Genomic DNA, 24,231 nt, shown 5'->3' with positions numbered 1-24,231 from the left:
ATTCCTTATTATGCAATAAGTATTTACAATTATGTATAAATTATACCCGGAGGAATTGGAGATTAATCATGGATGATGACATTGCCAAAAACAATGGATCAGCAGTCAACAACAACAAAAGAATCCTAATAATATTAATATTCCACATTTGACCAAAAGTACCCCCTTTAAATTTTTTAATATTTGGCCTGGATGAAGACAAAGAATCCATGGTTGGAACAGTATTATTCAAAGTTAATTTATATCCAGGCAAAAATAATGTCAAAACAAATCAGAAAAAAGCCTTAATGTTGATCCAATCTGTCATCCAGTAGTCTGTCCAATGTAACCCATAGATTTTGATTACTCAGCGAGATTCAAGAATGGTTGCAACAGGAATAATCATGGAATTGTACGTTGATTGAGGGTAATGCTCCTAATGCTTCACGTTCTGCCCTCTCCTTCTTAACCTGCCATTTTGCCCATTTCAAATCATATAAGCCACGGTTCAACAAATATACGATATTTAAACAGCGTTGCTATTAAAACAAGGTTGCTAACTGAACAATTTCACATATTGGTGCTAACATATCGGGGGTTCTCCACTGAAGAAGGCCAATGCAGCGAAGGATGATGAACAAGTAAGAGTTTGGTAAACATCTAGTTAATAGATACGTATGAGTCTATATCACAAGTTCAAATGCTAATTATTCATTCTGTGAAATGGCAATATCCAACAGATGCCAAGCCCTCATGGAGTTGACATACCTGTCTAAATATGATCCACCACTCAGCTAGTTAAGAATTTAGGCATTTCTCATAGGAGAAAACAAGCCACGTCCCAACCTCTGTTTTTCCTATAACAAGTATTTCATTTTCGGTATATGTGGGGAAGATCCCAACTTCTACTTAAGACATGCTAGAAGATTAGAAAGTCATATTTTCAAGCACTCACTTCATGTTGACCATGGAAAAGTATAGTAGCAAAAATAATAGGGTGTTTGTTGGTCCCAAATCCCGTTTTACTGTTTTTATTACAGTAATGGGGTATTAGCTGGGAATGAGCATTTAAATACAACAACAGATTACCCCAAATAGATAAAAATGATAAATGATTCTAGTACATTCTACATCCTAGAACAACAAAAAAAATATCTAGAACTAGCATCATTTGGAAAAGTGGTATAGAGTAATTACTAATATGTAAAAGGAGTTCATAGATCTTTTCTTCTCCAACAATAGTGAGATTAACAAAAAGAAAAAATGTATTCAATTATTGTACACAATAGAGGAGACTATGCTGAGTAAAAAAATAATGATTGAGGTCCAAGAGGCACTCACAAGAGCTAGCATATCTTGGAGATGGCTCCTAAATGGTGTTTGCACTGCCTGCGCAATCAAGGTTATTTCTTCAAGATCAGATCATCACATATGGCTCTCATATAAGATGGACCAAAGTAGTGAAATGCCACAAAACAATTGTGGTTCACTTCTAAAAATACAAAAAAACTAGATTGTTTGGTCGTGAAAAGGTCATATACATGCATTTAAGGCACCTGCTCCCTACCAACCAAAGGCTTCTATTTCGAGCATTTGACAACTTCTGAAGGTTTTTAAACAGCTTCTAAGAAGTCAAGGGAAAAAGGAAAGGCATTTTGATCTTTTCAATAGACATGGCTAGAGATTTTGTCTCGCCTAAAGTAGAAAGAAAACAAGCACGATCATAAACCACTAAAATCATAGGAATCACCTTGGAATCATAAGAGATCTTATAGAATTAGAAACTTGATAGGGAGTTAAGTCACAAAGTATGGTATCCGGATTAGGAGCTGAAAGATTGATGCACAGAACTTGTATTGCTATTGTCATCAAAGAAAATTCCAAATAAAATGGTGTGACACACGTACTAAGATGAATTTTTTTTTTTTTTATAAGTACGATAAATATTATTTATCTAAATGAAATAGGCATAGCCCACGTACACAGGAAGTATACATAGAATAACTAAATACATTTTAAGAGCGATAAATTGAAGACAGGAAATCATAAACGTTGTCCCCATTTAGTACAATAGCAGAAAACCAAAACATTAAAGTGTGTAGAAAAAAGTTCTTTAGCTCCACCCTAGTGCGTTCCTTGTCCTCAAAGCAACGCACATTCCTTTCCAACCAAATACACTACGTGATACACAACGGGATCATCTTCCACACAACTGCCACTTGATGACAACCTTGCATCTTCCTCCAACAACCCAACAAATCCACCACCCTTGTAGGCATAACCCAAGCAACTTCAACCCCGTGCCACAACTCCCTTGTTACCTCACAATGCAATAAGAGGTGATCCACAAATTCTTCATTTTTTTTTTACATAAATAACACCAATCCATAACTACACAACCCATCTTCCTCAGATTATCCGTGATCAAGATCTTCCTAAGAGCAGCGTTCCATACAAAAAAGGCAACTTTGGAAGGCACACAGGTCCTCCAAATGTTCTTCCAAGGGAACTGAAGATGATCTTGTGTTGTCAAATTTTGATAGTACCCCCTAACAGTACATTTCTTGTGGTTATTAGACCTCCACTTCAATTGATCATGTTGTGTCAAAGGAGACCTCATGGAGTATAAGAGGCTGAAAAAATCTGTAACAATAGATACTTCTCAATCGTGAAAATCCCTATTAAAAAGAATATTCCACTGATGAGAACCATGAGAGAGCAATCGCATATCCGCTACTAAAGCCTCCCTATTAGTAGCAATACGATAGAGAACCGGAAAAACTCTTTCCAAGGCATGCTCTCCACACCACACATCCTGACAAAAACTGATTCGATTGTCCTCTCCTGCTACAAAATGAATATGTTTTTCAAAGTATGACCACCCCCTCCTTATAAACTTCCATAATCCCACTCCATGCCCCCCTCTCACTTCGTTGGAGCACCAACCACCCCAAGCAGCTCCATGTCTAGCATCGATAACTTCCTTCCACAATGATCCCCCCTCCAAATGATATCTCCATAGTCATTTACCCAGTAAAGCTTTATTAAAATTTCTCAAGTCACACACTCTCAACCACCTATGTGCCACTGGATCACAAACTGTCTTCCATCTAACTAGGTGGAATTTCTTTTCCTCCCCCAAGCCCCCCCATAAAAATGCCCTAAAGAGTTTTTCAATCATGTTCCCCAACCCTACCAGCAAAGGAAACAAAGATAAAAAACATGTGGAAAGATTAGTAAGAGTGCTCTTAATAAGGGTGAGATGACCTCCTTTCGATAAATATAACCGTTTCTAACTAGCCAATCTTTTTTGTGTCTTTTCCACCACCCTGTCCCAAATAGCTCTAGCCTTAAAAGTTGCTCCCAAAGGAGACCCAGATACTTCAAAGGCAAAGAAGACACCTTACAATCCAATAGGTTTGCTAAATTGAGTAAGATGAAAATTACAACACAAGATAATCGTTAAATTCAATTACTAATTGCTTCAACTGTAATCAGTAGAAAGCATATCCACAAATTTGATAACCGGTACACATTTTCAGTGGCAGTTGCATAATTCTAATCTAATATTAATCATAATCTTTGAACACATAATCAAACTCTGGAACGTGTTATTCCGACTTCAGTATAAAAAAGGAACTCTAAAAGAACGAAAAAGTTTTGAGCTTGAGTTAGTTTCGGAAACCGAACCTGGAGGTCCTCAGCAAGGTACTCTTGCTTCATAGATAGGTCCATAGCACGTTTGAGCCTCTGTTCTTGGCGTCGACGATTTCGCGAGGCAGCTGATTTAGAGAATCATTTATCTCCAGATCGTACATCGGATCGTACAGATCGTCATACCTGAGCCCTTACAAATGCAAATCATCACCCCTCAAACCATCAGAAACCCCAATAAAACACACGCACACAACCTATGCGTAGACTATAGCTAGAGAAGAGAGAGAGATTAGAGGTCCTAACCATAATTGCGGAGGCCATTAGAGAGGGTTTGCATGTGTTGATCGACGAAACGAGTTTTGTTACTAGCAAATCGTGTATTAATTTACGTATCATTACTAATTTATTTATATTTAAAATTTAAATTAATATTATTTTTAATAAAATTTATATTTTAATAAATTATATTAAATTAATACACAATTATACTTATAAATATATTTTTCCTTTAAACGACAGTGCGCAAAGTGTTAAAAGTTTCCCACACCTTGGTATTGAATTCGTGTCCGTCTCTGGAAATAATACTGATCTTCTTCAGGCCTAGAGTTGGTCCTAAAACATTGGACTTCTGGGCTTAGTCAGTTTAAACTTCGACGTGGGCTGGGTTTCGTTGTGTTAGAAAGAAAGGTGCAACTTGGGTTCGGTCTTGAGCTCGCTTTTGTTATCTTTACTTCTTTATGATATTTATAATTTTAAAATGTATAAATTTTATATATTTATTTTTAAAAAATACATAAATCTAATATTTATATGAAAAATATATATATATTTTAATAATAGGTCTATTTTTTTTTAAATGAGTTCATAAAACTTACACACTCTAACTTTATCTAACATTTTTCTTTAAAAAATGCTAAAAACTACACTACTATTTCTATTCTACCGAAGCGGTAGAATCTGATAGCCTTTAGATCAATTGTTAAAAAAATATATAGATCAAAATCAAAACTAGTAAATAATGTGAGCTGAATTGAACACGAAAGTTATAGAATGAATAAAGGCATTTAGACCACGTTTTGATATTTAGAATATTTAAGTATATCTATGAATAATAATGAAATGATTTGAATTAATATGTTTTATTAGGTTTTAAGAAATGAGAGAAAAATAATTGAATAAAAATATAATAAAGTTAAAAAAAACTGTTTGAATATAACTTTTTAATATAATTTTTGTGTTAAAATTTGAAAAAAAAAATTAGATTATATTTTTTGTGTTTTATTTGAGATTTTGGAAAAATTATAATAATTAAATAATGATTAGATAAAAAGTTAAATACTTGAAATTGAAAAGTGTTTAGTTTATATTTTAATAATGTTTGAAAATAAAATATATAAGAATATTTGATAATAGTTGTGTTGCGAAACTAGCACTTTAAAAATGATCCTGGATCACATTATTACCATAAACACAATCTTCGTTTTTTTTTCCTTTTTATTTTTTAAGGAAAATGATAACTTGGTCCTCCATACAGGAAGCTTCCCAAATAATAGATTGAATCCAGACCTTAACCTTTTAAATCAATCAATTCATGTTTCTCTAGTTGTGTCGAAGATGTGGGGGATGATTGCAAAAGCCCACTCTGATCTTTTAAATGTTCATGGACCAACTAATGTCAGTTGAACGGAAAGCCATGAGCCATCTATGGATGTCAATGTGGTGGTGGTCCAAGAGAAGAAAGGGTGACCGCAACACTCACATGCAATGTGGAGACAATTAAAGACACCCAATTTGAAGACAATGCTTGCTCACGTTTGTCAATTTGTTGGGCCCTTTGGAAATCCAACAGTAGCCCGAGGATAATCATTGAATCTTTGGTTTTAATGTTTTCATTGCAATTGTCAAGATTGATACTCTTGCTTTTGGGATCATTTTAGATCTTTAGCTCCTCCTCCAAGATCTATCATGACTAAGATCCTAAACAGCATTTAAAACTAATCAACATCATTGTGACCATACTTATCTTCTCCTCGTAAAGAGAAATTTTGCAAAGTAATATTATTTTTCATTTTAAATATTGTCATCTTCAGTCATACTTATTGATATGACAGTCTATTTAACATATGTGACCGAAAATGACAAAATTTAAGATGAAAAACAATATACTTCAAGTTTGCATTGTATACAAAGTCGTTGGTTAATTGCATGATATCGTGTCATGTTAGCAGCTATCACACGAGTAAAATTTTTGATATTTAAGGGTGTTATTTTCTCATCCAGGTGTCGAAGTAGTTGAATATTCAAATCTTACGAAATCGCCTATACACTTGTCAATTCCATAAAAAAGGCCCCAAGGGATCGGATAACCAAAAAGAAACCAGATAGAAAACATTTTAGATCAAGTTAATATGGGTCCAAGTATGTGGACTGTAGTACTAAAGTTGAGCTTCATTATAGATTCTTGGATCCAATGTCTTAGGTTATTGACATTTAACAGATTCTCCATACACTTGATATTGTTCTAAAGCCATCGACCAAACGGCAATCTTGTCTCTGGCCCCATCCCTTCTCTCTATCTAATACTTTGGAGGACAAGCAGCAGACCATATCTGAACGTGATTAATTACTACATATCAAGTATGAAGGTGATGATCCGTAGCTTAGGGTTCGGTAGAAACTGTGCGTGGGCCATTGAATTAATTCATTTGCATAGCTTTTTCTATCAAATGTTTTTCTCATTGTCGGTAAGAACTTCATGATTGTAGAGTTCTAAGCAACAACCTCTCGATTAATTGAGGGCTCTGTAACTTTTGTCCCCATTATGGCCTATGCTAGGGCCAAATGCCTTGTGTCTGCATTTTCCTTGAGCAATTGCAGCAGGGGATGGATGATGCATTTCACATGGTCATCTCTCCTTTCTAAATTATTTGTGTTCAATGACCATTAATGGACACCTCACAGACATGCTTTCCGACTTTCATCATTATGCCATTCATGTAGTTCCTAAAATGCTATTATAGTTTAAGTAATACTAGATTCAAGCTTAGGGTGGGTAAATCTTGCACACTTTAAAAAAAAGTGATAAAAATAATTTTGCATATAAGTATCAGATTTATCTATTTTTTTTTATTAAAATGTGCGAGGCGTGTGTTGTGAAACGATACAAATTAAGTAAAACAAAACAAGAAAATAATCGTACGACACAAAAATTTACATGATTCGACAATGCGACTACGTCCATTAGCTACATAATATTTTATTATTTTGAGGAATGTCAAAGTACATTATGGAGTGAAATTAAAATTCTTGGTGAAATTACAATGCTTAAAAATGTCGTATTATTTATAATAAACATATATATAGAGTTACACGGCAAAAGTTCTAATTCTTCAATTATTACATTATTTGCACAAGGGAGTCTCAAGCGAACTTCTTTTTAATATTCGCTCGAGCGACATATCAAGCGAACTCTCTACCTTAACTTCACTCAAGTGACTTACTCTGCAAACATCAATTAAACTTTCTATCTTTTGATTCTCGAGTCACATACAAGGTAAAACAATATTAGCTCAAGCATGCGTTCCATGGCATAAGCCTCATTAAAAATTCACTAGAAAGGCATAATGAGTCCTTGTCGAATCGGGTCATCAAGTCGAGCTACTGTCAGAATATATTAGGCTCTACGATCTTAACAATTTGAACACTTTAAAATTAAAAATATCATTTCTTTTATATATTTAATAATAATAGTAAATTAAAAAAAAACTATTAATTAATTACTTGTTTATTTATTTTCTCAACATTAATCAATGTCCAAGCATTTATCATTCATGATAAGATGGTGACTTGGTGGTGTTTGCAGAAGTGGTAAGTGGTGAGCAACAACGTTTTCTGATATGCTTGGTTTTATTTGTTGGTTTTCGAATTTATTTGGATGAACATGGTGAGTTAGACATGCGACTAACCAGAGTGCTCAGGGTGGTGGCCAATCGAATCATGTACAGTACTCAACTGCATCGTCACGGCAGCAGCTAGCGATGTATGTCCAAACTTTCTATAATAAGAATTAGATAATAAATAAATAAATAAAAACTCCCAGATTCTTCATAAGTACGTATTTTAATAGTTGTTTTTAATAAAGTGACATTGTTTAATTTAAAATGTGTTAATAAAATAATTAGATCTGTTTATTATTCTAATCCCTCCCAAGTCAATAACGTCGGAGGAACATAATTTCCATCCTTTCGATGTTCAGAGGGCCACATGTAGTTAGGATCAAAGTGATATTTCACATCAGGGTCCACTTTTCGTAAATATGGCAAGTGAAAAGCCCTTTTCATGGATTAGGGAAAAAATAAGCCCTTTTCGTGTAAAACAAAATAGAGCTTTTGCTGTTAGATTTATGTTATTTCAATTCCATCACTGATTACATATATATACATGCACGTACAATATTGCATGGAAAATCCATGCACTCTACCCTCAAAATAATTAAGGAATGAAAAGTGCTACAGTTTAATAAAAAAAATTTAATCGAACTATTAAATATAGTTTATAAATTTATTTTTATATAATTTTTTTTATAATTAATTAAAGTATTTCTAATATTTTGTCAATAATACGCATGCAGGTTGCTAGTTTAGATCACCATGAGATCAATTGAGAAGGAAACTTCTGGTGACAAGAAGCTAGGCGGCAACGTGCTAAGAGGAGAAGAGAATTTTCATTCTCTGAAAATTCAAAGAAACGCCAAACTTCTTACAAAATCTTCAAGAATTGGTCCCACAGAATCAAGTTGGGACCAACGAGACTTAATTTTTCGTACGGTTTTCTCTTGCCCAAGAGCCAAGAGGACAGGTATATGCTTCCAAGTAATATAGATTCCTGATGAAGATAGCTAGCATGGCCCCCCCCCCCCCCCCCCCCCCCCCCCCCCCCCCCCCCAAACCCCCATCGATATCCGTAGTTGCCAACAACATTCAAAGATTCAACCCAAATGTTGTCACGAATGATGTGTTATTTCATGTTAATTTGGAAATTAATTACAGATTCAATTACATCTCAATTATATAATATAGCTATATATGTCTTGTTTCGTCTTCTCAATATATAGTTGTGACCCGTGAGCATATAATAATGATAACAACTTTAGAAATAATTCGGTAAAATAGTTATAAAAGATTAAATCCTAACAAATTAGCAAACTTACCCTACAAGAAAAATACTTATTGACTAATTATTTATAATAAAAATGACTATCTCTTATGAAAATAAATCAATTTTCGTTACAAATAATTATTTTTCTTATAGTGCTAATTTCAAACACCCAATCTTACAAGTTATTAAATACATTAATTACAACAGAAAATGACTTTTGCAATGAAAATTATTTTCCTTGCTATTAATACTACTCTTTTTGCAACGATCGACTTATATATTTGCAAATAGTTACAATTATAAGGAAATTTATTTTATTTTTTTTTGCAAAATTATCGTTGCAGTTAGGTATGTAAACTTAGTTCCCAACGATCTTAATTACAATACCAACGAATATTTTCATTGCAAAATGTACCTATTCAATGTAGTAAAAACTTCTTGTCAAAGGCATGTAGCCTGATTGGCATTACCTATAGCCTCTAAAATGGGGTTTAGAATTCGAAACCCCCCTCTCCAAAATGTATCAAAAAAATAAAATTAGCAACAACTTCTTCCATTACAAAAAATAATTCCTCAATCAAACTTTCTGGTCGTTATGAATTGTTCCTAATCAATCATATTGAGACACTAAATGAGAATAAAATGGCAACATTATCTAATTAACTTATAATAAAAATAACATATTTAATGCAACCCACTAAATTACAAAAGAGTTCAGTTAGGTTTGGCAGTTTTTTCAAATACAAAATTCTCATCTCATCTCATTATTATAATTTTTTTAAATTTTTACATAAAATATAATAAACAATTCAACATTTTTAAATCTAAAAAAAATAGTAATATTAAAAAATAAAATTTATTCAACTTTTAACTTTTATCTCAGACTAAAAATTATTATTTCAACAACCAAACCTAACCGTGGAAAAAGATGTCAGTGCTTGTGGGATATGGCTCTCACGCTAACACATACACATTATATAAGAGCTTATGTGTAGTGCAAGGCATGTATTTCTCTTTGAAAGTACTATTGCATTTGTGATATGATAGATATAATTTTAAGATACATATCAATTAGAACAAAAAATACGATAAATATAAAGATAATCATAAATCTATGCAACATATTTTAGAAATGACTATAATTATATTTGAGAAAAATGAAGGCAACAAGAAATGTAAGATTATTGAACACATAACAAGTCATATATTTAGAGTTAACTCATTATAATGAAATCATAATATGATATGAATTGCTTCACTCGTTGTAAGACTAATTAGACATAATAATAATAATAATAATAATAATGTTCTTATAAATGAAAATAAAATAAAATAAAATTATTTTAATTGTTTCAGAAAACTACATGGATAGAATTGTTATTGAAATGATAAAATGTAAAAATAGACTAATAATTTGAAATTTAAAAAAGTATATATTTTTTCAAATAAAAGTCATATTACTTTAAAAAGTGTCATTCAGTATGATTCATTATTATGAGAAATAATATGAAGACAATTATTATTTTTTTGAAACAATATCCTATGGCAATAAAATATTTTCCTTTAGATTTAGATTTTCATTTTTTAACTTAAATATAATATTATTATTTTTCTCAATTTTGGAATTGTAATATCGACCTTAGAAAATAAAAGCATATATGTTCTCAAAAATAATATTTTAAAGGATAAAAAGTGATATTAATTCTTTTACTAATAATTCTAAAAATTCATTACAAATAGATTAATATGAAATGCGTTACAACAAAAAAAATAAAATAGTGAATATGATAAATTAAAGACTAATTATATTCTGATGCATAAATTGGAATCTAAAATTAATAATTGCATTTTGTAATTTCCAATCTGATAAATCACGTTAGTTTGTATAATTATTTTTATGTAATTTTTTTGTAATTAAAATATTTTTCTTAAAAAATTTAGTTGTTACAAGGTGCATGCATCATAAATAAAGAAAAGAGAATATCAAATATTATTATAGAATCTTGCTACAAGGTCTCCTAAGAAGATTTGAGTGGACTAGAAATGAAGATTAAAGGTATTCTTTAATTTCCCATAATCACCCCCGGGATACACTAGTAATTTATGATGGTGGTCAAAAACCTACCCCGGTTGAACCCAGAAAGCTCCATTCAAAGAGGTAGGGTAGAGTAGTCGATTTTGTTAAAGATATCGATCTCCTTTTTTGAAGAAAAAAAGGGATAGGAGACAAGGTTGATCGTAATTAATCAACCACATTGCTAGAATTGTTCTTTTCTTCCAAATTCAGGGAAGCCGTTCTTTACCAACAACTTCCGTATTCAAAGCTCTCGTGCTTCCTCTTTTTCTCCAGTCCACGTATTTGATTAAATCCCATGTTTTCACACCAAACCACCTATCTTGTTAGGCTAGCTAGGTCTAGGAACTTACTAGGATAGCTATAAAGCTGTGCATTTAATATTAATAATACCATTCATATAATTATTTAATAATTAATTATAAAAATAATTGAACTCTTTTGTCAAAATGCTACTATTATACGTACGTACATGTGCGTAAACATACATTGAGTATGGGAAGTTCATTGCTTTCTAAAATATTCTTTACTAGCTGTTTATTTTCATCTTACCTTTTCAATGTGCTCGTGCATGCATGGTCGTGACCATCATTATTTTCATCTTACTTTTTTCGTTTTACACACTCTTATATCAAATTTCTTATACGCTGATCTTTTTAATAGAGTAATAATATTTGCAGTCACATAATACTACTAGACAAGTATCACATACTTTTTTTTAAAAAATAATAATAAATATGAGACTCACATGATAAAATTAATTTTTTAATAATAAACTCACTCTTTTTCAAAAATAGTGTACGGTACTTGTAAAATCAATTACTGCATCTAACATTACTTTTTTTATATTCACATTATAAGTAATTAATTATATTGATTAAATAATTTTTTTTCTATAGTAATAGTTTTTTTTTTAATTTTTTTCTTGGAGAATTTTCTAATATCATTTCTCTTTCAACTAGAAGTATCATTACCACCAAGGTGGTAGCCCAGTTGGCAAAGATTGGGGTATCGTTTTTTCCTTACTTACCCATGGTCACATGTTCAAAATGACTTACCTTAATAAAACTTATAAATCAAAGTCTTGGGAGCCTTTGCCTGGTAGCACTCTAGTGGGGTTATAGTGATGGACTACTCCTCCTGAGTTCAGTACCTATAATTTAATCCGAACATACCATAGCGAATATGAATCCTTATAATCACATTATGAGGGAAAAGCTACATGGACTCCTTCCCACTCTTTGAGGAAAAAGAAAAACAAAAAATTAGCTGTGCCATTGATGGCTATCTCGAGCTAGGGCATTCGAGTTTTTCAACTAGGTAATTACTGTCCACTTTTCAGTCCTTTAAGAGTGGGAGTCTTGATTAACCAAAATGACACGACGCCGCCTACCAAGGCTTTTCTTTCTTTAAGGCAAAAGAAGTGATCTTGTAATTGATTAAGGCATGGACTTTGTATTTTGTTTTTTTGTTTTTTTTTTTCAAAAGTAAGAACTTTATAAGAAGACTAGTGCTCGGTCTAAAATAGAATATTATGAAAGTAAACTTATAAAATAAGGTAACTTGATTAAATATGCCAGTTTTTAAAAATTATATTATTATAAAGTAAATCTAGCATTCACTTTAAATTACATTAATTTATAAATTTACTTATCTTATCATAACATTGAGGAGTGCTCTCGAAATATGAAACTCTAAAGCATTCAAATAGAAAAGGGAAAAAAATGTTCTTTTTAGTACGAGGACTGTTATAGACACAAAAATAATCACACAAATTGATGAAGTTTCATGTGATCTGTGAGATCTATTTTACAATAAAAGTAATTTTACAATTTGACAAATCACATGAAGTAACACCAGTTTATATGATTACTTTTATATAATCTATTTGTGGCTAAAGTATTTCTCTTTTAGTATATTTGTCTTGTATAAAGCCATCAAAAGGTAATGGATTTGCTTCCTAACTATTATAAAATGAATCATTCCAAACATGTCAAATTGGAAAAATGTTTTAAAAACTCAAGATTTTAAGTCTCTCTTACAAATTAATTATTGTTATGTTAATAACATGCAATGTACGTGTGTTCTATACACTAACTTGTAATGACAAAATTCTTATAAATCAATATAGTATTGTGAAAGTTCCTATATGTTATGCTTTTTCTTTTTTAACACGAGTGTTTAAAATCTATTATTGCAATGGACAACGACAGAAAATGTCATTTCTTCAAAACTCCTATAGTTGACTTTGATGGAATCGTGCAAAGGCTACATTAGAGAATTTCTTGAGAGAATAGGAAGAAAAGATGAGGAGGAAAAGAAGAAGAAGAAAATACCTTAATGAAGAAGACAAGGACAAGAAGAAGACAAGAAGACAAGAAGGAAACAAAAATGTTGTGTGAAGAAGAAGAATAACAAGAAGATAAAGAAGAGGAAGAAAAATGGGAGGGGTGAAAACATTGTAAGGTTTTAATATTTTTTATTATTATTTATGATGATATTTATATCAATACGAGACTAATGTGCACCATATAAATATTGAAATAAGCATTTACGTTTTGGATTTGTTAAGTGTCACTCTAGTTTCATACTAAGCAGTGCACTTTGCTACTAAAAGGAAACACTTGGAATTTGTCAATCTGGAGAAACTTGTGGAATAATTTTATAAGTTAAGCTTGAGACTTGAATGTTTGGACATTAGTCTTTTAGTGATAAAATAGAAAATTTCACTAAGTAGTCTTAATTAGAATTGTCAGTGTGAATGATAGGCTGAAAGAATTGCAGTGACCCCAGTAAGAACTTTAAATACACTATATAGCCAAAAGACCATGGTGACCCTAGTAAGAACTGTAAATGCACTATATAGTCAAAAGACTATAGTAGCCCCAGTAAGAATTGTAAATGCACTGATGGAACAAGAAAAATGGAATGTAATGGACTTATATGAACCATTTTTGTAGACTGGCCCAACAGGTTGCTGTAGTCTGGCTGTTTTTGTAGACTGGCCCAACAGGTTGTTATAGTCTAGGTAGCTGTCCTTGTAGATTGGCCCAAAAGGTTATTGCAATTTTAGTAGGTTATGTCTTTACATATGACTAGGGCTAAATGTCTACTTAAGATAGTGGGAGTATGGTTGAGATTTATGATGATAAATTCTCTCATATTTGTTTTTTAAATTTGCGCGGGAATTAGGTTAGAAATTTAATAATTGGATATTGTGGCGCAATAGATGATTTTGAAGCCTAGCGATTTTTCGATCTTGTGACATGTCTAAATTATTCTTTTTCTAGCTTAAATGGATGCAGCAGATTTCTTAAGTGTGTTTGTAATATCCCTTTTTTGCGTATTATAGTGAAATGTCATCCAAGAGTATTGTTGCCAACTTAAACAAATGGAAGAAATTAGATGGGGAGAACTATGACATATGGCATCGCAAGATTCAATATTTTCTAGATGAGCAAGAGGTCTTTGAGGCCTTATCTCACTCCCTATCTGAGCTTGAGAAAGGAGACTCTGACCAATACAAGATAAATCAACTATCCTATACGGAGTGGGCTAAGAAGAACTCAGTGCGCGCGCATAATCATGTTGAGCAGCATGCACAATGATTTAATGTGTGAGTTCGAGACCTATGACACTGCCCAAAGCATGTGGCAAGCCTTGAAGATGAAGTTTGGGGGAACTTCAGCCACTAGGTTACGTGGATTAACCATGACGTTTGACTCCTATAAGATGCGCTCTGACCATACAATGAAGCAGCATCTTAGGGCTATGTCGACCATGATCCGCGAACTTAAGATGGCAGGAAACAACCTGACAGATGAACAGCAAGTCCAGGCAGTGATAAGGTCACTACTAAATTCTTGAAAAAATATGAGCCAGAACTTGATGCATAACGAGAAGATCAAAGATTTTGATGATGTCTCATATCACTTAGAATTGGAGGCTAAGCGCCTAGAGGTTGCAAAGCCCAATCATACGGCTTATGTGGCTGATTCTGGTTCGCGCAAGGCGTCAAGGCCTAAGCACAAGAAGTCCAAGAATGGTGTAGCTGTTGGACAAATCAAGAAGGTGTCAGGAACTTCTTAGTGCACTACAAAAAAAAAAGGCCACTTCGCTCGTGATTGCATTGAGCTGAAGAAGATACACTCTAACTTTTCTTGCATTATTTTTGTAACTAGCCATGTGATGGTTGCTCACTCCTATCATGTGTGGACTGTTGATTCAGGAGCGACCGAATACATAATGTGAGATAGATTCAGATTTATGGAGTATAGTCGGATTTCAGCTAGGAGTTGTGATATCAAGGTGGGGAATGGAGTTAGCATGGAGGTGCTGAGAATTGGTACCTATAAGATGGACTTGCGGGGCGGCCGTACTCTTTTCCTCCACAATGTACTATATGCTCCCAAAATTCGATGAAACTTACTTTCTGTAGTTACTCTTTTGAGACTTAGTTTTCGTATTATGTTTGAAAACATATATGTTTCCTTTTATTTGGGCCACGTGTTTTATGGCAATGTTTTTCTTCAAGACGGTTTTATGACAATGGATTTGGATTATTCAAATGTGAATGAGTCTATTTTTTTCTTTCTGCATCTGATAATTTGGATTCATATAAATAGCATGCTAGGCTTGGCCATATAGGGTAAGATAGAATGACTCGGTTAGTTAGAGAATGTCTGATAGGCGATCTCGCTAAGGTTATCTTGCCCACATGTGAATATTGTCTAATGGAAAAAACTAAGAGAAAACCGTTTGGAAAAGCCACTAAGGCATCTTTTCCACTACAATTAGTCCACTCAGATATTTGTGGTCCAATGAGTGTGAGGGCTAGACACAGAAGTGTCTACTTCATCACTTTTATTAATGATTTTTTACGTTACGGTCATGTCTACTTAATCTCCCATAAGTCTGAAGCATTTGAGTGTTTTAGGCGATATCTAAGAATGGTTGAGAATTAGTTAGACAAGAGTTCAAAAACTCTAAGAACGAACTGACCGAGGACGAGAATATCTCTCTGAACAATTTAAAAAGCTCTGTGATGAAAAAGGAATCAAAAGACAGTTAACGTTGCCAAGTACGCCACACTAAAATGGCGTGGCGGAAATGAGAAATTGAACACTGTTTGAGATGGTTAGGTCAATGATGGCGTAAGCAAACCTACCAATTTCTTTTTAGGGGGATGCACTTTTGACTCCTGCCTACATTTTTAACCAAGTGCCCTCCAAATCAGTAACTTCCACCCCATATGAACTATGAACCAACGAGAAACTCAATTTGGGTAACTTGCAACAACGGGTTTTGTTCATGATCTTTCTCATAAGTATAGGAAGTTAAGCCCTAGAGGAAAGAAGTGTATGTTTATAAGGTACTTAGAACATTATAAAGGGTATGTGTTAATAGGTGAACAAACTGATAGAAGTGTGACTGAGATTGAGTCACGAGATGTGGATTTCATTGAAGATGAATTTTCAAGTAGAGGTGAGGTTGATAGGAGTTTAGAACTTCATGAGATTGTGGAACAAGAGGAAAGTGCTCCAAGGAATTTAGTTGAGAATGGGAAAGAAATTCTTCAAACTCCTACAAATTATAAAAATGACTTGAATCCGAGTGGGAGCACATCACTTGTCAATCAATCACAACAACCTCAACCGCGTCAAAGCAAACATGAAAGTATTTCCCGTCGTCGTTTTAAGATTGAATGAGAAACTTTTATGGCAGCTCTACATAATGATGACGATCCTAGGACAGTTCATGAGACTCTCTCATCTTCTACTAAAGATGAGTGGAGAAAAGCACTTAATGATGAGATTGAGTCTATGAGGATTAACCAGGTCTGGGATCTGGTTGATCTACCAACAGGGTGTAAGACTATTGGGAACAAATGGATTCTTAAGGTCAAACGCAAGTCGGATGGATCAACAGATAAGTACAAAACTCGCTTAGTGGCGAAAGGATATACTCAATAAGAGGGTATAGGTTATGAGGAAACATTTTCACCAGTGGTGAAGTTTGCCTCAATTTGCCTAATTCTAGCTATAGTAACAAATATGGATTTGGAACTCTATCAGATGGATGTTAAGACAACATTTCTCGATGAGAACTAGATGAGGAGATCTATAGGTGTGACGACCCGCTTTTACATGTATTTTCACTGAATGGTTGTTTTAATAGGCCATTAATATATTGATTTATTTATTTTAAAGTATTGTGTTTTAAATTGGTTTTTATTTATTTGATGTTGTGTTTTATTTATTTAGTCATTTTACGGTTTTTAATCTTGTTTTTGGCATATCTGTTTTGTTTTCCGGAGTGAGGATTGGACCTCATTTCTTCCCTCCATCTTTTCTTTTCTCCTTTTCCTTTTTCTCTTTTTTCTCTTTTCTTTCTTTTTTCTTTTTTTCTTTTTCTTTTTTCTTCATTTTTCCCCTTCCCTCCTGTGCGACCCCCCTCCCCCGTCCGTCTCTCTCTCTCTCCTCTCCTTCACGCCGATCGCCCCTTGCTCCCAGACCCACCGTCTCCGGCCACTGTGCGGCATACCACCCCCACCATTTTCTTCCCCTCCCTCCGGTAAACCACCCCACCAAGTTTCATGGCCAGCCGTGCTGCCGTTTAGCCGGAAAAAGCTCATTAAGCCACACGGTTTTTGCTCCGATCTGCCGCCGTCGCTCCACCTCCGGCCACCACCTCTTCACCACTACATCATCGACTCCTTTCCGTCCTAACCCATCCATTTCCGGCCTCTAACTGTCACCGGAACAGCTCCCACGAGCTAGTTTCCGTTTTGGACATTTCAGCCCTTCCTCTCCCATTTTCGCCGCCACCCACGGCCAAACTCCACTTCCACTAGCTTCATAAACATCCTTAGGCTATTCCCTATCAATCCCGAGCCTTGGTTTGTCCCCGTTCAAAAGTGGATATTTTACAACCCACAGCCACAGTGAAATTTCACTGTTACGTTGCTTTTCTTCCACCGTTTGTAATGCCGCGAGCTTTCTAAAAATACCATATAGCACTGTAAGTATTTTCCAAACCCTACTTTTAGATTTAAATATATTTTGCTCATTCAATAAATATTTATCTGCTAGTTGGTTGATTCCGGACTGAGTCCGAGGAGTTCAGGAGTCGGATGGATTGAGGACGGAGTGCTTGGTTTTGGTTGTTTGTGATTGCTTGATTATTTGAGCCATGAGGCGTGAGTTGCATATTGTGTATATGTGTATGTTTGTTTTATTTGAGAAAATCCCATTTTATTGACGTAAATGGTTTTTGGGTGCGTGTGTCTCACGAGCCCAAACTGGAATGGGTTATTATCTCGGTAGAGCTCCTCTGGTCACTCGGGAGTGGATAATACTGAGTGACATCCCCTGGACCAGATCGCACGATACGGTAACGCTGTCGTGTCAACTCCGTGGTCCCTAGAGTGGCGGGGACTAGAGGATGGCCTGGCTAGCTAAGGGCGGGGCACGAGTCTGGACATCGCTCGTTTATGTATCACACGCGTACTTGTTACCTGCGGTGTGGCACAGAGCCAGGGTGTGCGGATGATCCCTAAGGGAGATCATGGTGCATGCATAACTGGATTGTTTTTATGGTTTTCGGATGTGGGTCATTTTCTGGAAAAATGGCGAGACTTGGTTTTTCGAGGCTTCTGATCCATTTTCTGGGAAAATGGTGGTTTGGGCCATTATCTGGGATAATGGCGAGGATGTACTAAGGCTTCTGATCCATTTTCTGAGAAAATGGTGGTTTGGGCCATTATCTGGGATAATGGCGAGACTTGGTTTTAAGGATATGTTTTTGTAGGCCAAATGAGTTTTTTGGCATGCGTAGAAAAAATATGGTTTTATGGGACATGTGCATTGGTTTTTCTTTTGTGCATATTGTTTGACTTTTATATGTTTTTATTTAGTGGTGTTTGGAGTTTACTTACCTGCGGCACCATTTTTGGTTCCGTAGATTTTGGTGCAGAGATCGAGGATGAGGAGGAGGAGGCTGAGCTCGAGGATGCAGCTCCGTCGGGGTGCTGAAGTTTATGTTTTGTATTTAACTTTTGAACTATATTTGTATTTATAATATTTTATTTATGTATGTTTTAAAAAGCTTTGTATTAAATTAAGAAAAATTCTGGTACTTAGTTATTGACTTTGCTTTTCGCTGCGTTTTTCTCGTGCACATTCGTTGCTTATACACACACTTGGCACAAGTCGATAGGGTGATGACCCGTGATGTCATCATCCAGACGTCTCGATTTCCCCGTGTTCGTGTGTGGGGATTTGGGGGCGTCATAGGTGGTATCAGAGCGGTCCGGCTCTGGGTAAAACCACATGTCCCGTAGGTAGTACCAGAATGTTTTTAAAGTTGTGTTTTAAAATTTATTTTAAGTAAAGTTACTTTTTGACATGTTTTATATGTTTGTTTTATTTGTTTGAGCTTGTTTGCTTGTTTTTATTTATTTGGTTATGTTTTTGCAAGCTGGTTTCTTTTTGTTTCTTGTTATGTGGTGTTGGTCTTTGGTTTTTGTTTTTATTTGTTATTGGTTTTATTTGATTTTGTTTTCTTAAATGGGGTCAAAGGTTGTGGTGGTAGGAAAAATGGTGAGATCAAGGAAATCTACTCAGGAGCCACGGGACAATACATCAAGAGATGACTCCATAGCCCAAGCAATACGGCAGATGACGGAGTTTATGCAGCAGAATTTTAGGCCACAGCAGACAGGGCCTTGGCCACAACAAGGAGGTCCCTAGCCACAACAAGGAGGGCCTTGTCCACAACAAGAAGGGTTTTGGCCACAACCAGGAGGTCCTTGGCCACATCAGGGAGGGCCTTGGCTATACCCAGGAGGATCTAGTAGCATGGTGCAAGCCGGATGCACTTATGAGTGCTTTCTGACGCATAGAACTCCACACTTCACTGGAGAAGAGGATCCACTTCAAGCTGGAAAGTGGATCAAGGACTTGGAAAGAACTTTTGAGGTGTGTGGTTACACCGAAGCGCAACAAGTACTCTACGCCAGCTATCTGTTGCAAGGCACCGCTTCTGATTGGTGGGATACCAAGAGGGTGATGCTGGAATCAGAATTGGGATCTTTCGCCACTGTGACCTGGCAGCGCTTCAAGAAAGAGTTTAATGACCGCTTCTTTCCCGCTTCCGTAAGGAAGCAAAAGGCAAGAGAGTTCTTAAATTTGGTCCAAGGGAGCACGACAGTGGAACAGTACGCCCGAAGGTTTATAGAACTTGGGCGGTTTGCTCCCTACCTCATCGCCACAGAGGAGATGCGAGCTGAGCGTTTCCAGGAGGGACTACACCCTGATATACGCCGTATGGTGGTCAGTCACCGGATATCCACTTTTCAGGACTTAGTGGATGTGGCCACCCTTGTGGAGCGAGAGAATAATCTGAGTATGGGCTTCCCTCCGGGTCATAAGAGGTGGAGTTTTTCTGGTGAAGGAAGCAGCTCGGGTTCGCCTCAGAAATTTGTTCAAAGGACCGGAACTCGACCGCAAGCATCCTCTGGTGTTCGCATGGGAGGACGTGTGCCAGTTTGCAGAATTTGTAATAGAACCCATGTGAGTGAGTGCCCTTCTGGTGGGGCTCAATGTTATAATTGTGGCCAGCAGGGTCACTTTGCTCGTGAGTGTCCAAGACCAGTTCAAGGAAGCCGTGGAGGTAGACGCGGTGGAAGAACAAATCTAAGGCAAGCAGTGCAAGACCGGGTTTATGCTGTCACGCCCGGAGATGTGGATGATGAGGCACCAGTGACCCATGATGCTGGAGTAATTACAAGTATGGATTTAATTTAATTTTATGTTGGATTTAATTTTTGGTGTATTTGGTTTCTCCTTTGTTTTTGGATTTCATGAGTTAATGTGTTTGATTCAGGGAGAGTCCGTTTATATGAGTTTTATACTTGCACTTTGTTTGATTCGGGTGCTTCATAGTCATTTGTATCTTCCACGTTTGCGCGGATGTGTAATTTGGTCACGGAACCTTTGCCAAAGTCATTGGTAGTGGCTCTACCTGATGGTGAAATGGTGTGGTGTTCCAAGATTGCTTTGGGATGCCCATTAAATTTTGATGGAAGGTTCTTGGATGCTGATTTGGTGGTGTTTAAACTATTGGGTTTTGATATCATCATCGGGATGGATTGGCTATACCAATATTCTGCGAGTATTAATTGCAGAAGTCGGATAATTAGCTTTCAACTTCTAAATGGTGATTGTCTGGAATTTGCGGGGAGTAAGTTAAAAGAAAAGCCGGTAATTATATCGGCAATTCAAGCAAGAAGAGAGATTGCATGGGGAGCGGATGCATTCTTAGTCCAGATGGTGTCCACGCCGTCTGAGAAGAAGTCTTTGGTAGACATTCCAGTTGTGGAAGAATTTCCCGATGTGTTTGTGGATGACTTGCCTGGACTACCCCCTGTTCGAGAAATGGAGTTTGTTATAGACTTGGAACCTGGAGCGGCTCCTGTACATAAAGCTCCTTATCGCATGGCACCGGCTGAATTAAAAGAGTTGAATACTCAGTTGCAAGAGCTGGTAGATAAGGGATTTATTCAGCCTAGTACTTTGCCGTGGGGTGCGCCAGTGCTGTTCGTTAAAAAGAAAGATGGAGCCCTCCGTATGTGCATTGATTATCGGGAATTAAATAAGGTGACCATCAAAAATAAATATCCTCTCCCACGGATAGATGATTTATTTGATCAGCTTCAAGGAGCAGCTGTGTTCTCGAAAATTGATTTGAGGTCGGGATACTACCAGCTGAGGATCAGAGACAAGGATGTGCCCAAAACTGCTTTCAGGTCGAGATATGGGCATTATGAATTTAAGGTGATGCCGTTTGGGTTAGCTAATACCCCTGCTGCTTTCATGGATTTAATGAATCGAGTATTTCGACCTTATCTGGATTCTTTTGTAGTAGTATTCATTGATGATATTCTGATTTATTCTTGAGATGTTGAAGAGCATGTATATCATCTTCGTCTAGTACTTGAGAAATTGAGAGAACATCAGTTGTATGCCAAGCTCAGTAAGTGTGAATTCTGGTTGGAGGAAGTCAGATTTCTTGGGCAAGTGATTTCCCGAGACGGAGTGGCTGTTGATCCTAGTAAGGTGGAAGCCATTTTGTCATGGCAACGTCCGACTACAGTGCGCGAGATCAGGAGTTTCTTGGGACTTGTCGGATATTACCGAAAATTTGTGGAGGGTTTTGCTCGCCTATCCGAACCTCTCACAGCTTTGACTCGGAAGAATGCAGAATTTGTTTGGTCAGATAAGTGCGATAGAAGTTTCCAAGAATTAAAGAACAGGCTGACGACAGCACCAGTGTTAGCGCTTCCAGAACTGCATAAGCCATTCGTAGTCTCCAGTGATGCGTCTAAATTTGGATTAGGTTGTGTCCTTATGCAGGAAGGACGGGTTGTTGCTTATGCATCTCGTCAGCTAAACGACCATGAGAAGAATTATCCGACGCACGATTTGGAATTGGCTGCGATTGTTTTTGCTCTCAAGATCTAGCGGCACTTTTTGTATGGGGACGCTTGTGAAGTATACACTGATCACAAGAGCTTGAAGCATTTGTTTTCCCAGAAAAATCTGAACATGAGGTAGAGGCGATGGCTAGAGCTAATCAGTGACTACTAGTGCGAGATCAAGTACCATCCGGGGAAGGCTAATATAGTTGCTGATGCTTTGAGACGAAAATCGCACTTAGAAGATGAAGCTGAGCCGTCAGAATTGGACTCTTTGCTTTGTGGGATGAGAAGGCTCCTTATTGAAAGTTCACAGCAAGAAGAGATTCTATCTTCAGTTCTTGACATTCGGGTAACTGATTTTGAGGAATTGAAGACTCTTCAAATGAAAGATCTGAACCTACTGAATATCAGAAAAAGAGTCAGAAAATCTCGAGGGCCGTTGTACTATAGTATGGATAAAGATGGAATACTTCGGTTCCGAGATCGTAGAGTGGTCCCCAAAGATTCAGAATTCAAGGAGCGGATCATGGCAGAAGCTCATGCGGCCCCTTATTCAGTTCATCCCGGCAGTACAAAGATGTACCGGGACTTGAAGAAAAATTATTGGTAGGATGGAATGAAGAGGGATATTGCCTTGTATGTTGAGAAATGCCACACATGCCGTCAAGTGAAGGCCGAGCATCAAAGACCCGCAGGTATGCTCCAACCCCTCCCTATTCCTGAGTGGAAATGAGATGACATCACGATGGACTTTGTACTGGGCTTGCCGAGGACGCCTAGTGGGAAAAATTATGTCTGGGTGATTGTTGACCGGTTAACAAAGAATGCTCATTTCTTGCCTTTTAATAACACTGATTCCTTGGGTAAGTTGACACGCTTGTACGTGAAAGAAATAGTGCGGCTGCACGGCATACCAAAGAGTATAGTGTCAGATCGAGACCCAAGGTTCACGTCTCAATTCTGGAAGAGTTTGCAGGCAGCATTGGGTACTAAGTTGAAGTTTAGTACTGTATATCACCCGCAGACAGACGGTTAATCAGAGCGCACCATTCAGACCCTTGAAGACATGTTGCGAGCATGTGTCATGGAATTTCAAGGGAGTTGGAAAAACCAGTTGCCGCTCATAGAGTTTGCATATAATAATAGCTTACATGCGACCATTCAGATGGCTACCTATGAAGCTCTTTATGGGAGGAAGTGCAGATCACCCTTATGTTGGGATGAAGTCGGGGAGAGTAGGATAATTGGACCCGAAATAATTCAAGAGATGCAAAGCCAAGTTCGGATCATCAGGGATAAAATGGTGGCAGCTCAAAGTCGCCAAAAAAGCTACACTGATACCAGGAGGAGAGAGTTATCTTTTGAAGAAGGTGATTGGATTTATCTCAAAGTCTCTCCTATGAGGGGTGTTAAGCGTTTTGGTAAGAAGAGGAAACTGGATTTGAGGTAGGTCGGCCCTTTTCAGATTCTGAAGAAGGTAGGGTCCATCGCCTATAGAGTTGCTTTGCCAGATTATTTTGGGGATATTCATATGTCTTCCACGTATTGTCCTTGAAGAAGAGTTTTGGACAACAAGAGCCACGCTTTGTCAACCCAGAGAGCATTCAGTTGCAACCGGATCTCACTTATGAGGTTGTTCCATCGCAAATCATGGATTGGAAGGAGCAACAGTTGAGGTCCAAGACGATACCTTTGATTAAGGTGGCATGGGGAGATCCGTTAGCTCAAGACTTCTCTTGGGAGCGAGTAGCGGACATGAGGGAGCAGTACCCATACTTGTTTGAGTAAAGACGATATGTTTCTTAATCTTGGTCAAAGGTGGTTTATGTGTTATTATGTGGCTTGTTTTAATTTGGTGGTTGATCTTGCAAATTTCGAGGACGAA

The 24,231-nt window shown here is 36.4% G+C and overlaps 1 pseudogene; it reads right to left on the bottom strand.

The window, feature by feature from the left end:
• Positions 1–55: 55 nt before the first annotated feature.
• On the bottom strand, positions 56–11,167 carry LOC122304910 (annotated as a pseudogene).
• Positions 11,168–24,231: the final 13,064 nt, after the last annotated feature.

The sequence above is a fragment of the Carya illinoinensis genome, chromosome 3 (assembly GCF_018687715.1).
Source record: "Carya illinoinensis cultivar Pawnee chromosome 3, C.illinoinensisPawnee_v1, whole genome shotgun sequence".
Classification (NCBI taxonomy): Eukaryota; Viridiplantae; Streptophyta; class Magnoliopsida; order Fagales; family Juglandaceae; genus Carya; species Carya illinoinensis.
This window is presented reverse-complemented; position numbering and strand designations above follow the sequence as displayed.